This window comes from Nicotiana sylvestris, chromosome 5 (genome assembly GCF_000393655.2).
Source record: "Nicotiana sylvestris chromosome 5, ASM39365v2, whole genome shotgun sequence".
Taxonomy (NCBI): Eukaryota; Viridiplantae; Streptophyta; class Magnoliopsida; order Solanales; family Solanaceae; genus Nicotiana; species Nicotiana sylvestris.
In genome coordinates, this window is record NC_091061.1 from 94094013 (window position 1) to 94110538 (window position 16526).

Genomic DNA, 16526 nt, shown 5'->3' on the forward strand with positions numbered 1-16526 from the left:
GCTAAAAGCGTAACATGATCTCTAGCAAGCCCATGACCCTGAAATATCTCTTTTATTAATTTTCAAAAGAAAATTGCATCAGTGGCGTAGCAAACTTTGCGTTGTATTATTGTTTGATACTATATAAAATGTAAATTGGTTATTTATGTATTTTGTGATGAATTAGCTTGAATTGATAATTGTTTGAGTTTACATCAGTTGATAAGTTGATCATAACTCTTCGTGGGAACGATACTTTACTTATTAATATATTACTTGACGATCGTATACACTTGCGTGAGTGTTTTGGTCGCAACATTGATGAGAAATCCTATTCCCCTGCCTGAAAGTGTGCTGGAGGGTAACCCTCTGCTGGTGTATTAACGACCTGCAATCATTAACAATTTTGTTAAATAATTTGTTACCCACCTGTATTGCCTGAATTACCTCTGAGCAGTCCGTCTCTATTTCAAATGGGAAGAGTTTTCACTCCTTTGTTGTCCTTAGACCTTCTTGTAGAGCTTTCAATTCTGCTGCTAGTGAGCCATTTGCATGAGTTATTTTTGTAAAACCAACCACCCAACTACCATGTGTATTTCTGAAAACACCACCTAAACCACAATTTTTGTTATAGCTGTGGAAACTGGCATCAACATTAAGTTTGAACCAACCCTTGGAGGTTTGTGCCAATTAATTTTTATTAGTAATTTGGGAGAGTGTATAGAGATTTTTTCCGTAAGTAATTTAAATTCTATGGCCCTCTGCATGATTTGAGAACCACTAATCAGGTTGGTAGTGTTGTTGTGGTTATTATTGTTTCTATTAACCCAAATATGTCAAATGATAAAGGGAAAATAGGTATTCATTTAGAAAAGCATGATTAAGAGGATAGTTAAGGTCCTTTATTTAGGTAAGCCAGTGTTTACCATTTTGGTTAATGTGGTGGTGCCATTGAAGGTCGGCCCAAAATTTGTTGACGGCTTTGCATTCTAGGAAGATATGCTTGATAGATTCTCCAATAGGGCTTTTACAGATGGGACAGTTAGGGACAATGTTTAGTCCAATATGTGAAAGGTATTTTCTGCAAGGGATTCGATCATGAAGGCATTGCCATAGGAAATATTTTATTTTATTGGGACAGTCTAATTTCCAAATCCAGTCAAAATCTAAGTTGATGTTATTAGGTGATTCCAGAAGCGTATAACATGATTTGGTAGTAAATACCCCTTTAGTGGTGAGAGACCAAATAGGTAAATCAATTGAGGGGCCCCTGAGACGAATTTTTATTTTAGTGATATTTGCTAGAAGTCCCGGAGGAAGAGGAAGGGATAGTCTGTCCAAAATTCAATTGTAACCATCAAAGATATCTAATATTTTTGTTAATGTATCCCTAGCGGATGGGGGACTATTACATATTTTCTTAAATTATCAAAATTTGGGATCCAATTTGTCTCCCAGATGTTAAGATTCGATTGAAAGTGGGGGGACCAAATGATGCCCTTGGAGGAAATTTCCCAACCTTTCCAAATACTTTTCCAAACGAAGGAAGATCTATTCATTGAGGAACTACTACAATAGTAAGAGATGATAAGCTTGGCCCATGGAATTAATGCATTTGTAAGAAGTCTCCAACTTAGGCTAGCTAGAGTGCATAGATTTTGATTAGGAGCATTGTGGATGCCTAAACCACCATTTGATTTAGGTTGTCATATGGTAGACCAGTTGACTAGGTGAATTTTCCTTTTTTCTATTGAGCTACCCCATACGAAGTCCCTTTGGACTTTATCAATCTCTTTTAGGGTTTTTCTACGAAGAAGGGTGTATTGCATGTAGTGGTTTGGGATGGAATTTAGGCACGATGTTGCAAGGGTTGTTCTTCCTGCCAAATTAAAGAATTTCATTTTCCATGAGGCAAGTTTAGTTCTCATCTTATCGATTAGGAATTGATAGTCCCTAGGTTTTGGGCTATGGTTTAAGATAGGGAAACTTAGGTAGGTGCCAGAACTATTACTTTTCTTAATTTTATCTCTTATAAGAGTATGGTTACAATTTTTAGAGAATAGTAATTTTGATTTTGTAATGTTGATGCATTGACCTGATAGAGAATAAAATTGGTCAAGACCATTTTTAATGTCTTGAAATGATTTATCATTTGCTCTAGCCATTAAAGTAAGGTCGTCTGTAAATAATAAATGAGAGATTTTTGGACATTTATATCCTAAGGATATAGGATCCCAATTCTTAATGTCCACTTGATGTTCTATATATCTTGTGAGTATTTCTAGGCAGAGGATAAAGATATATGGGGAGATGGGGTCTCCTTGTCTAATTCCTCTACTTGGCTGAAAAATATTTGTAACGGATCCATTGACTAAGATTGCTATATTACTAGTTGAGATGCAACTCAGTAATAATTTGGAAAATTTTGGTGGGAATTTAAACTATTCAAGGGTGTGGCGAACGAATGACCATTCTTAATGATTAAAAGCCTTTTCTAAGTCAATTTTAAGAATCATATAGACCTGCTTACCTTTCAATTTATTAAATTTAGAAATTAGCTCCTGAATGATGATAGCATTGTCAGATGCTCTTCTATTTTTTATGAAACTAGCCTGATATGGACTGATCAATTGATCTAGGAAAGGTTTAAGATGGTTGGCTAGAATCTTAGTGATTAGTTTGTAAATGGTATTGCATAAGCCAATAGGTCTGAAATTTTTAACGTTGTTGGCATTGTGGATTTTGGGAATGAGGCAAAGAAAAGTTTTGTTAATTTCCGGAGGGATTTCCTGATTGTTAAAAATGTCGTGACAAAGATTGAAAACTAATTGACTTATGTGATACCAATATTTTTGAAAAAAGAAAGGGTGCAAACCATCTGGACCAGGAGATTTAAATGGTTTGAACGAGAAGATAGCTCTTTTAATTTCATTGTCTAGAAGGGGGTATCTAGATTATCTAGGTTAATCTTGTTATAACTAAATTGGGGATTTAGGGGGTTAGCCCAGCTAGAATGTGTGTGAGAAGAAGTAAATGTAGAGGTAAAATAATTTTGAACATGATACATAATTTGTCTATGATCATTTATCGAATTACCAGCATCATCTTTGAAGAAATTAATTTTGTTTCTTCTTTTCCTATTGGTGGCTAAGATATGGAAGAATTTTGTATTTGTGTCTCCATCATTAAGCCACAGGATCCTAGACCTAAGTTTCCAATAATCTTCTTATATTTTTAGAATATCATTGAACTCATTTTTAAGGTCTAATTCTAAGTTTCGAAGAAAAGTGCTGGTAGTATAGCTATTGAAAGTTTGGATACCTTAGAGTCTAGCTAATAATTTTCTCTTCCTTCCCATAATGTTACCAAAGGTGCTGTCTTTCCAAGATTTTAACTTATCCACAAAATTAAGGCTAGCTTTGAAGTAATCACTATCATTCCAATTATTTTTTACAATTGTCTGGAACTCCGGGTGTTTACACCAAAAGGTTTCTAGTCTAAATGAAACTTTATGGAGAGACCTATTTCTTGGGATCAACTCTATAAGAATAGGGTTGTGGTCAGAGTGGATTATGGAGCTTTTAGGAAAGAGTTCAATCCATTCCTCATTTCCGAAAACTTTATCTAGTCTTTCTAATATAAGATCTTTCTTATTATGTCTGTTGTTTGTCCAAGTATATTTACTACCTTTGAAGCCTAGATCAAGCAAGTTACACTTATTGATTTTTGACCAAATTAATCTAGCTCTACTATCCTTAATAGGTTTGCCTCCAAATTTCTCACTAGTGGCTAAAATATCATTAAAGTCACCACCTACTAACCAAGGCCCTTTATAATAATTGCTAATATTTTCTAGAAGATCCCACATAATATTTTTATTAAGTACCAGCATATATAGAAGTAAAACACCAAGGTTTACGTATGAGAATTACATCTATTGTTGCATGAATCACTTGATTCCTACGAACTGCATTTTAAACGTTGATTACATCATCATTCCACTTCATTACCATGCCTTCTGACTGACCCTCTGATGGAATTTCAATTATTTCAGTGAATCCAAAATCATTAACCATGGCTGCATGGTTGCCCATCCTTGTTTCCAACAGTGTCACCATGCAAGGCCTATGTGTATCAATCATTTCCCTAAAGCTTCTCCGGAAATTTTCATTATGCCCTCCCTTTATATTCCATATTATGAAATTTGTAGGATGGTTCATTGATATATTAGATTTAGGGTTTAACATCTCTCCATTCTCCCTTAACCCTCCCAGTAGGACAGGATTTCTTCTCATCGAAGGTACTAGAATCATCGCCTTGTTGCCCACTGTTGGGTCATGTGGAGGGTGGATATCCATAGAGCACTTGTATTGGGCTAACGGGCAGCTGAGCACATGCCTCTTCTCTTGCCTCTCCGTGAAGAGAAATTTTTTTATTTCGTCTAGGTTTGAGAGTTCTAGGGTTGGCCCTAAGTGTAGGTTTAGCGGGACATTGTCCTCCTCCATTTCTGCCTCTACTGGATAGGGTAGGGGGTACTAGAGGGGGTGGAGGGGGGCTGGTATCTCTTGGTTCCCCTGGTTGATGTCCCAGGGGAGAAAGATGGGATTGAGATGAGTATACATCTCCCTGGGAAAGAAGGGAAGGTCCAACGGGGCATTTTGAGGATTTATGAGGTTGAACTGGGGTGGCATTCTCCATTGCTCCCTCATTACTTGAGCCATTTGAGGGTTCATTGATGGAGCCATTGGATGGATAATGTTGTTGAGCCAAACTTGATTGAGGTAGTTGTTCATGGCTAATCTCATTCACTTCATAATGAGTTGTGCTAGATATTGGGTATTGTGGAGGATCACAATAGCCTCTTGGCCGTTGATTGGAATTGTGAAGGATATTGCATGGCCCATGAGGCCTAGCTCCATCCAACTGGTAGGTTGGTAGTCTTGGGGTTGGGGTGGTTGTGCATAAATTATCTGGGGTTGTTCTTGAGGGTGAAGGGGGGAATATTTTCCATGTTGAGGGGTCTGTGTTGTGTAGGATTTGAATTAGATGATTCCTTCTTCGTAAGGATGAAGGAACTCTTGACATTTTTGGTGGGGTAAGAAGTATGTTTACCGTGAAAATGATAACAACAATTAAATTTATAAATGGGATTCTAAAAATACGTGATCTATTCCTAATCTAGTTGTTAGAGCAGTTGATGCTAAGAATGTGATGTATAATGATGAAAAGCGAGCTAAAACGAGACAGTAATCAAATCGAGGGGGCCTAATGCAAAGCTGGTCGACAGGGACCTCTGGGCCAAGGTTCGAGCCGAACTCGAGCTATGGGGGCAGTCGGGAATGGGATAACAGGCAGAGATATTATTGAGCGAGGCTCTATGTTACCAATATTGAGCAATGTAGTGTAGAACAAATAAGAGAATGATAAATGCTAAAGCGGCCTGGGGCCGGTGAGAATGAACAAGTTCAGAAGAGAAGAGAGAGAGAGAGAGAGAGAGAGATATTATTGCACTTGTGGAGAAATGGAGCAACATCAGCATGTCCTACGAAGTGGTGGGGATCCCCTTTATATAGGAGGGGAATTTCTTAAAATACAAAATGCGTTAACCGTGAAGGTACAGAGACAGGATGGCTAGATGTGACATCTTGTAAATAGGCCTCAGATAGGCCGGCCTTGTCAGGTCAAGTCGCGTCACTTGGGAACTTCCCCCTCACTCGCTGCAGCCCGCTGCATTAGTCAGAATGCAATACCCTTTGAATCTGCTCTAGTCGAACCCCGAGGATGAGTCTCGACCTTGGCCTCGCGCTTCAAGGGGCATGACCGCAAGACGACTCTATGACGGGAAATTCGGGCCCTGTGATTCACCGTATACAAAGTATTAAATAAACTGGTAGTAGGCATGGGGTTTTGGGTAGAAGAAAGGGGTAGTCGATTGGTGGAAGAACCAATGATTGTTTCTTCCAAGTTTGTGTGTTTTGGGTGCTCTATGTCTTGATTTATAGGACACTTAATAGCTTCTTTTAGGTTTTCTAAGGGTGTGGCCATTTGGCTACCCTTTACTACATCCGATGTCATTTGGCCAACATGCATGGTGGAAGTAATCTTGCCATATCTTAAGGAAGGATCTTGTTGAGATCCTTCGGATAACACAATATTTTGGGTAGATTTTTGTTTAAGGGGTGAGTTTAGGGTAGTAGGGGTTGGATTATTAGAATGGTTAGAAATGTCCGTTATAGAGCCATTTTGCATGGCATTGTTAGTATCTATTTGGTTGGCATCATTTGGTGCACATCTGATTCACTCATACAAGTGTCAGTGCCTTCAAATGCCAAGTCATCATTTAATTGAGTAAATTTATTTTTACTAAGAAAATTTGTATTAGTCGTGGTAGTTTTTGGCAAAATCATTTGCTTATTGTCTATGTAGTGGTTTTTGTTTAGAGTATTGTTTTGTTCCTTAGCAATGATAGGCTAGATAGTAACTTTTGAGGGTTGATTAGAGGTGGGATGATCTTTAATTTTATATTGAAGCAATTGAGTGTCCAAGTATTTACCTATATTAGCATTGAAAAGTTTAACCAAAATACCTGGACCATGGCTGCTTTTAACCTGGTTGATGGTAGGTTGAGGAGGAAATCTTCTACCTTGATTTTTCTTTTTGTTGAATGAAACAACGATCCATTCCGCTTCATTATCTCCATTTGTAGCCGTAGGTTGATGAATTTGTCCTGCATGGAGAGGATCATTGCTTTGTTTCTTGATAAAACTGCACTGCCTTATTGTGTGACCAAAACGACCATAATTTTTGCAAAGAAAATCTTTCCCTTCGTAGTGAATACATTGCTTATGTTGTCCAACAAAAAGGTAGGGTTGGACTGGAATTTCCAGAGGAATTTCGACACAAATTCTTGCATATCGACCTCTGAGGGTCGTTGATGCACATATGTCAATTTTTAATAGGCGTCCTATTGCATTACCAATTTTTTCTAGGATTTTACCATCATAAAACTCTGTTGGCAATTGGGGAAGCCTAATCCATACAGCAGAGGTAGTTAATTTTTTATTTTTGGCCACAAAATTTGGTTTCCATCTAGAAATGGACAGGAAATGGTCATTTATAAACTATGGAAAGTGGATAGATTTATCCATGTTTTCCTTCTTCTTGAATTTGATAATATAATAGTTTTCTCCAAGATCAATAAGAGAGAATTCCTCCACTGGATTCCATAGATCTTGAATTTTCTTTTTTAAATAATGATGTAGCATACGTTTTCCTACTAATTTGATTATGATAGAGTATTTCCACGGTTCATAGATACGTTGTCTATCCTCCGTTGAAAGGAAAATTTTTATGACACCTTCCTTTTACCTTCTGGATCATGCACAATCTCTTTATCTTCCGTTGAGTTTGTGGTGTAGAGTATTTCCTCTTGTTCAATTGTAGGAGCAAAATCCATTGGGTTTGATTCCATCAATTTGTCCTTGAAGGATGTTGAATTTTCCAAATCATCAAGTGGTGGGTTGTGATGGATTATGTTGGGTGGTTTTAGGGGGATAGTGTTTTGGCTTGCAAAAGGTTGGGAGTTCATCCTAGAGAGAAACTAAGAGAGACACTACTACAAAAAAGACCTTTAACGGCAATACAAAACGGCTATTGCCGCTATATCTTTTACCATCCATTAGTGTTTTGCCGCTGATGCGGGGGTCGGCAAAGCCTTTAGCGGCATTTGTCGCAAAAGCTGGTAAAAGGTATGGTTTATTGCTGCTAAAAATTATTATCTTTAGTGGAAATTGTTTGCGGCAATTATAATGGCTACTAAATCCAATAAAAAACAACCAACTATACTTCTTTAGTAGCTATTTTTATAGCCGCTACATTTAAAATAATTGCCGCTAAACGTTCGTATCTTTAACGGCAATTGTTTGTGGCAATTATAATGGCTATTAAATCAAATCCAAACGGCTAATTATACTTCTTTACCATCCATTTTTATAGCCACTAAATTCAAAATAATTGCCGCTAAAAGTTCACGGCAATTGTTTATGGCAATTATAATGGCTACTAAATCCAATCCAAACGTCTAATTATACTTATTTACCCCCCATTTTTATAGCCACTAAATTCAAAATAATTGTCGCTAAAAAGTCCACATCTTTAACGGCAATTAGTTTGCCCTTTTAGCGTCCATTTTAATAGCTAATATGTTTGACTAAATTGCCGCTAAAAATTAATATCTTTAAAAGTCACTAGCGATAATATCAATAATTTGGTGACAATTAATAATAGTTACTAAATTTGTATAAAATATGACCCAAATAATAAAATATATTAATATTAATTCAAAAAAATGTAATATATCTCATTAAATCTTAACAATCAAAAGGAAGTACTAATCAAAAATATTAATATCACAGTAACTTAAAACATAAAAATATATTGTTTGGACTAAATTGCTAATGTCATCATAGTAATAATCCAGAATGATGGACTTCAAATGATTTTCGCAACTTTTCATCATTTTGAAATCTTCCAACCGCTAAATTGTCGAACATTAGACTGTATGACCTGAAATTATAAAATAATTGTGTGAAAGGACCTATTTAAAATTGCCCAATCATTACTAACAGGCATCATTTATTTCGACTGCCATTTAACAAACACTCATGTTTGCAAAGGACTCACACCTTCAGACCACATAACAGCATATCCTTTGGTCCATCTTTGAGGATTGGACATATACAGAAACAGGAATAAGCTACAACCATGAGTGTTGTACAGAAATAGGAATTCTTGATCTGAGAAACAGGAATAAACTGAGTAACTCTAAACATAGCCATAAAGATGAAGTGCTGAAACAGAAGACTAGTGTTATAGCTAACAGCGCATTTTCTTTTGCAGGAACAATTGAATTTTATTCTTTCTCATAGATTTCTAGTGCTGCAAGAAGGCTACAAACTCGACAAGTCACAAACTCCTACAAACAAACTGCTGATATAGTTTCCCATTGTAAATAAAAGAGAGATACAAGTTTCACAACCAAACAAAATGTTCCAGATTTTACGAATCAAAATTTGCTTTTAGGAATATTTCCAAATGTAAAATTTTAACCAAACAATTGGTTTCTTACTATAATGTGGCAACTGTCACTTGAGCTGAAAATACCATCACACACTATGATCAAAACTGAAACAGAAGTGATTAGCAAGCATTCAAATTACGACCTAAATTAATGAAGGCGTCGCGTACCACTGATATCTTACCTAACCAAGTAAGGAAAATAGCCGTTGTCCCCTCCTAATACCCCTACTTTCCACCGCAACAAACAAAGTGTAAGTTTTGCTATCAAGCCAGGATAATCTGAAGTAGTAAGATCTTTTGAGGTTTCCCTGTTTTCTTCATTGTTGATAGAACTCTTGTGTGTTCTGAGCTACTATTTCAGAGAACACTACCACTTTTGGTAAGAGTTTTAATTAGTTTTAAAAAGATAGAACATCATTTAGGCGCTGAAGGAAGTATTAAAGTGGTACCTACTGAACTTTTTTGTCACTAAGCTTAATTAGGCTATATACGCAAGTTTTAGTACTGAAGTGATTAGTACATAGAATAAAATTAAAAATAAAAAGGTAGGAAAACTACTCACTGAACGAGGCAGTACATTTTATTTGTTAAAAGTGAATAGTTACTTTAAACAGACTACATATCTTGTTAATTGATGAATTCAGTTTACTATTACTCTAGTTTAATTGCTATTAAGGTGTGTTGGAAGCACTTGTGCCAGTATATGTCTGGTGTGATGTTAAGTACTTTTCATGAAATATATTTTCCATATACTTGGTGGAGCATAAAAGCTGGTTGCATATGATAGTCGGAGAAGTGGATGGTGCAGCAATTGGAAAATACCTTTCTACTGACTGCAATTAGCACATTAACATTAGCAACGTGAGATTTTGCGATTTTAAGGGAATACGGTGCAAACTTTTTCCAAGAATATCATACGGATTTTTCCCTACTCCATGTATATTAAGGTTATCTCTTCTTTCTTTTGGCATAATCTATACGACACGAATGAAATGAGCAAATACACAAATTCCATAAATAAATCTATTCATAGAAGTATTAGAGATGTTTATTTTCTTGAATGCCCATATGTCTTATTATTCTATCATATGTTCATGGGTCTCAAAAATAAGTAAGTTGGTAAAGTTTATTTCATGATATTAACCAGATGTATAATGGTCTTATGAAGTACTAAGAGATTTTATTGACATATTTTCATGTGCATTTCATCCATCTACATATGCATATTGACTCATGACCAGATGGCATTATATACGCGTATATATATATATATATATATATATATATATATATATATATATATATATATATATATATATGTATATGGGATATTGGAAAGGTTATGGCGTTATATACGTACCACCACCTGATCAGTTGGTATATGTTGATGATTTGCCCACAGTGACCGAGATGATATGATGGGATGCCCTCAGAGGCGTGATGATGTTATGGCGTTATATACGTGTATATATATATATGTATATATATATATATATATGTATGTATATGGGATATGGGAAAAGGGTACGGCGTTATATACGCATCACCACCTGATCAGCTGGTATACGTTGATAATTTTGCCCATAGTGGCTGAGATGATATGATGGGATGCCCTTAGAGGCTTGACGATATTATGTACGTACAGACCTATGCATTACATGACATATACACGCATACGCATGACCTTATAAATATTTCATGATTTACAGAGCTATCCAGATTTACAGGTTGGGTTCTTTACTCCATGTTTCTTCCATGTTCTTTATATACTGATTAACATGCCTTACATACTCAGTACATTATTCGTACTGATGTCCTTTTGTTGGGGACACTGCATTCATGCCTACAGGTATAGACAATCAGTTCGACGAGCCCTCATAGTAGACGAGGTCAGTATTCAGCGAAAGATCGCTAAGACTCCACCTCATTCAGAGTGCAGCCGTGTATATAAGTCATCGTGTTAGAGTTTTGCTACATACTTATGGGTAGGCCGGTACCCTGTCCCATTTTATATCAAATAATCTTAGAGGCTTTGTAGACACATGTTTATTATATACAGTATGTCAGAGGCATTGACGGCCCATATGTATTCATGTTTTATGAACGATGGTTCATTGATATAATATTTGTCCACTTACAATTGTACATTACGAGTTGTGGCTATGTTGGCCCATGATAGTTATAAAAGGAATGAATGAGTTACAGAGTGGTTCGCTTGGGTCAGTGACACCGGGTGCCAACCACGCCTCCCAAGGTTGGGGCGTGACAAAGTGGTATCAGAGCGGGTCGTGTCCTAGAAAGTCTACAAAGTCGTGCCTACTAGAGTCTCACTTATAGGTGTGTTGCGCGTCACATTTATAATTCAGAGGCTATAGGGCATTTAGGAAATGTTAACCTTCATTTTTTTCCAGATCGTGTCATAGAGCTGAGTCGTACGAAGTCAGTATGAAGCTTTCGCTAGATTTTGTATTCATTAGAGGTGCTATCACAACAAAGCTTTAAGGCGTAGATGTAATTTCTACCTTTGTGGAATGGAGGTTATGAACGCGACAGAAAATACAATGCGATACAGAAAGGTAAGTAAGTTAAAAATGAAGAATAATTTATAAAAGGTTGTGAATAGTCGAGACTTCATATATAGTTTGGATTTTAAGTTTACTTTACAAAGGAGATCCTAGTGAAAATTTCGCAAATCTATAAGAGTTAACATTCGAGGACGAATGTTCTAAAGGGGGAAGGATGTTACACCCCATAAGTTTAAAATCCTTGATACCATTATATATATGTTTGATGTGGTATTTTGAGTAGAGCATTTTCGTAAAATTTTTGAAAATATAATTTTAAATAGTTATTAATATTACTACTTCCTAAAATGCTTTAAATTGTACACATAATATGATATAGTTTATGAGATTTTCTTTATCGTAAAGATATGAATTATTTTCTTTCACAAAAAAAGAAGGATATCTTCTTTTTTTACCATTTTAAGAATTAAGTGTACGAAAATTTGTACTTGTTATATGAGATTAGGAAAATTATAAGTTGAGAAAATATATGTATTTTAATATGGATATTTTAATGAAATAATAGTGTATGTATTGATTTTATATTGTATCACATGACTATGATAGTAAAGTATATTATAGTAAGGTGTATAAAGTGTATTAAAAATAAGTATAATTTTGAGTAATTTGAGATAATTTTTAATTATATGGGTAATTAGTTAATTATCGGGTAACAGGTCATTAACTAGTTAATTAATAAGTTAGGGGATAAGATTAAACATCCCACCCCACGTGGCAGCCCCCTTACAAATTTAGATGACTCATTAGTCATTTCTTATAGGTGGCATATTAAAGAACAGTTCTATCTTCCTCCCTTTTTCTCCTTTCTTACTTACTATTTTCTTCATTCTTGATAGAAACTCTTGTGTGTTCTTAGCTACTATTTCAGAGAACACTCCCACTTTTGGTAACAGTTTTAATTAGTTTTAAAAAAATAGAACATAATTTAGGCGCTGAAGGAAGTATTAAAGTGGTACCTAGCTAGTGAACTCTTTTGTCACTAAGCTTAATTAGGTTATATACGCAAGTTTTAGTACTGAAGTGATTAGTACATAGAATAAAATTAAAAATAAAAAGGTAGGAAAACTACTCACTGAAAGAGGCAGTTCATTTAATTTGTTAAAAGTGAATAGTTACTTTAAACAGACTACGTATCTTGTTAATTGATGAATTCAGTTTACTATTACTCTAGTCTAATTGCTATTAAGGTGTATTGGAAGCACTTGTTCCAGTATATGTCTGGTGTGATGTTAAATACTTTTCATGAAATATATTTTCCATATACTTGGTGGAGCATAAAAGCTGGTTGCATATGATAGTAGGAGAAGGGGATGGTGCGGCATAGGGAAAATACCTTTCTACTGACTGCAATTAGCACATTAACATTAGCAACGTGAGATTTTGCGATTTTAAGGGTATACGGTGCAAAAATTTTCCAAGAATATCATACGGATTTTTCCTACTCCAGGTATATTAAGGTTATCCTTTCTTTCTTTTGGCATGATCTATACGACACGAATTATATGAGCAAATGCACAAATTTCATAAATAAATTTATTCATAGAAGTATTAGAGATGTCTATTTTCTTGAATTCCCATATGTCTTATTATTCTATCGTATGTTCATGGGTCTCAAAAATACGTAAGTTGGTAAAGTTTATTTCATAATATTAACCAGAGGCATAATGGTCTTATGACGTACTACGAGATTTTATAAACATATTTTCATGTGCATTTCATGCATCTACATATGCATATTGACCCATGACCAGATGGCGTTATATACACGTATATATATATATATATATATATATATATATGGGATATGGGAAAGGTTATGGCGTTATATACGCACCACCACCTGATCAGTTGGTATATGTTGATGATTTTCCCACAGTGGCCAAGATGATATGATGGTATGCCCTTAGAGGCTTGATAATGTTATGAACATATATGTATATGGGATACGGTAAAAGGTTACGGCGTTATATACGCATCACCACCTGATCAGCTGGTATACGTTGATGATTTTGCCCACGGTGACTGAGATGATATGATGGGATGCCCTCAGAGGCTTGACGATATTATGTACGTATAGACCTATGCATTACATGACATATACACGTATACGCATGACCTTATAAATATTTCATGATTTACAAAGCTATCCAGATTTACAGGTTAAGTTCTTTACTCCATGTTTTTTCCATGTCCTTTATATATTGATTAACACGCCTTACAGACTCAATACATTATTCGCACTAACGTCCTTTTGTTGGGGATGTTGCATTCACGCCTGCAGGTATAGACAATCAGTTCGACGAGCCCTCATAGTAGACGAGGTCAGTATTCAACGAAGGATCGGTAAGACTCCACCTCATTCGGAGTGTAGCCGAGTATATAAGTCATCATGTTAGAGTTTTGCTACATACTTATGGGTAGGCCGGTACCCTGTCCTATTTTATGTCAAATAATCTTAGAGGCTTTGTAGACACAGATTTATTATGTACAGGATGTCAGAGGACTTGACGGCCCATATGTATTCATGTTTTATGAACGATGGTTCATTGATATAATATTTGCCCACTTACAATTGTACATTACGAGTTGTGTCCATGTTGGCCCATGATAGTTATAAAGGAATGAATGAGTTACAGAATGGTTCGCTCGGGTCAGTGACACCGGGTGCCAGCTACGCCTCCCAAGGTTGGGGCGTGACACTTGTCCCCGTGTGTTTGGGACATTTTTTGGCTCTGGGCCATTTTGTGAACTTGATGTTGCCTCATCGAGGGCTTACGAGTTTGAAGCTCCAACCCGTAGGTCATATGGTTTCGAGTTGTTGATGCTAGTCCCGAGTGTTCGGGACATATTTTGGCTATGGGGCCATTTTTGCAAAAAATACCGAGCTTCCTTGAAACGCGAAATGCTTTGATGAAGGGGAAAGTGTTATTTGATTACTTGGTACAAGTATACACATTTTCGCTATTAAGGGTTCGGTTATTCTATACGGACACAGTTCGTTCGACCATTTGGCCCGGTACATTATTTTCCTATCGAGACCTCATTTAGCGCATCTTGGCTTTTTCGAGTAGGTGACCTTTCGGGGGGATGCCCCCCAATATTCAAGGTTGATTGCAAAAGAAACCTTGAATACTTGTTGAGTCTTCCTTATGTAGCATATAGATTTTGCCTCGTTAAAAACCTTGCCGGTAAAACCCTTCTTAGAATAAAAACCTGATCGAAGGAAAAGAGTACAACGCATGCTTTTGAAATTTAAGGCCTTTGAGCTTTTAGCAGTAATAGCGTTTGAGCATTGATACATTCCAATTGCTTGGAAGTTGTTCGCCTTCCATGGTGCCGATTTTGTAGGACCCTTTGCCAACTATCCCGAGGACGCGGTACGGTCCTTCCCAGTTCTGACCTAGCTTTACTTCATTAGTATTTCGAGTGTTCAAGGTAACCTTCCTTAGGACAAAGTCCCCGATTCCAAAATGTCGGAGATTTGTTCTCTTGTTGTAGTATCTTTCGATCCTCTGTTTTTGTGCGGCTATTCGGACCAGCGAGGCTTCTTGATTTTCATCCAATAGTTCGAGAGCAATAGCCATGGCCTCATTATTCGAGCTCTCGGTGATGTGTCGGACTATGGAGGTGGGTTCTCTGACCTCGACCGGTATCAAAGCCTCGGCGTCGTATACCAGAGAGAAAGGCATTTCCCCCGTGCTTGATTTTGGAGTTGTTCGATATGCCCAGAGCACTTCGTGAAATATTTCTCTCCATCTTCCCTTTACGCCTTCCAGTCTCTTCTTTAAGTTTTGAATAATGGTTTTGTTTGTGGACTCGGCTTGGCCGTTTGTACACGGGTGATAGGGTGTTGACAGGATCCTTTTAATCTTGTGATCCTCGAGAAACTGAGTCAATTTGCTTCCGATGAATTGCTTCCCGTTATCATATGTTATCTCAGAAGGAATTCCGAATCGGCATATGATGTGGTCCCAGATGAAATTAATGACTTCTTTTACCCTTATTTTTTTGAAGGCCTATGCTTCAACCCATTTCGAGAAGTAGTCAATAATAAATAAAATAAATCTAGTTTTACCTGGCGCCGTTGGTAGAGGTCTGACGATGTCCATCCCCTATTTCATGAATGACCATGGTGACAAAACTGAATGTAGTTGTTCACTAGATTGGTGGATCATTGGGGCGAATCTTTGGAATTTGTCACATTTGCGGACAAACTCTTTGGCATCCTTTTCTATGTTGTCCCAATAGTAGCCTGCCCTGATTATTTTTCGAATTAAGGTATCGGCATCGGAATGATTTCCGCAGGTGCCCTCGTGGATCTCTTAGAGCACATACTCAGTATCTCCCGGCCCCAGGCATACTGCTAGAGGGCCATCAAAGGTTCTTCTGTAAAGAGTTCTGCTTTTGTCGAGCGAGAATCGGGCTGCTTTGGTACGTAAGCCCTCCACTCTTTTGGGTTCGTGGGTAGCTTTCCGCTCTCCAAATAGTCGATATATTTATTTCTCCAATCCCATGTTAGGCTAGTGGAGTTGAACTCGGCGTGGCCTTCCTCGATCCTTGACTTGGACAGTTGAACAACAGATCCAGGGAGTATGCCATCTTCCTAGACGGACGATCCCAGGTTTGCGAGTGCATCGTCTTCGCTATTCTCCTCTCGGGGTATGTGGACCAGGGTCCATTCTTTGAAGCAGTGCAATGTGATTAGAATTTAGTCTAAGTATCTTTGCATCCTATCTTCCCGAACCTCGAAGCTCTCATTTACCTGATTTACCATCAGGAGGGAATCGCATTTCGCTTCGATGACCTCAGCTCTGAGGCCTTTGGCCAATTCGAAACCTGCAATCATAGCCTCATACTTAGATTTATTGTTAGTTAACCTTATGG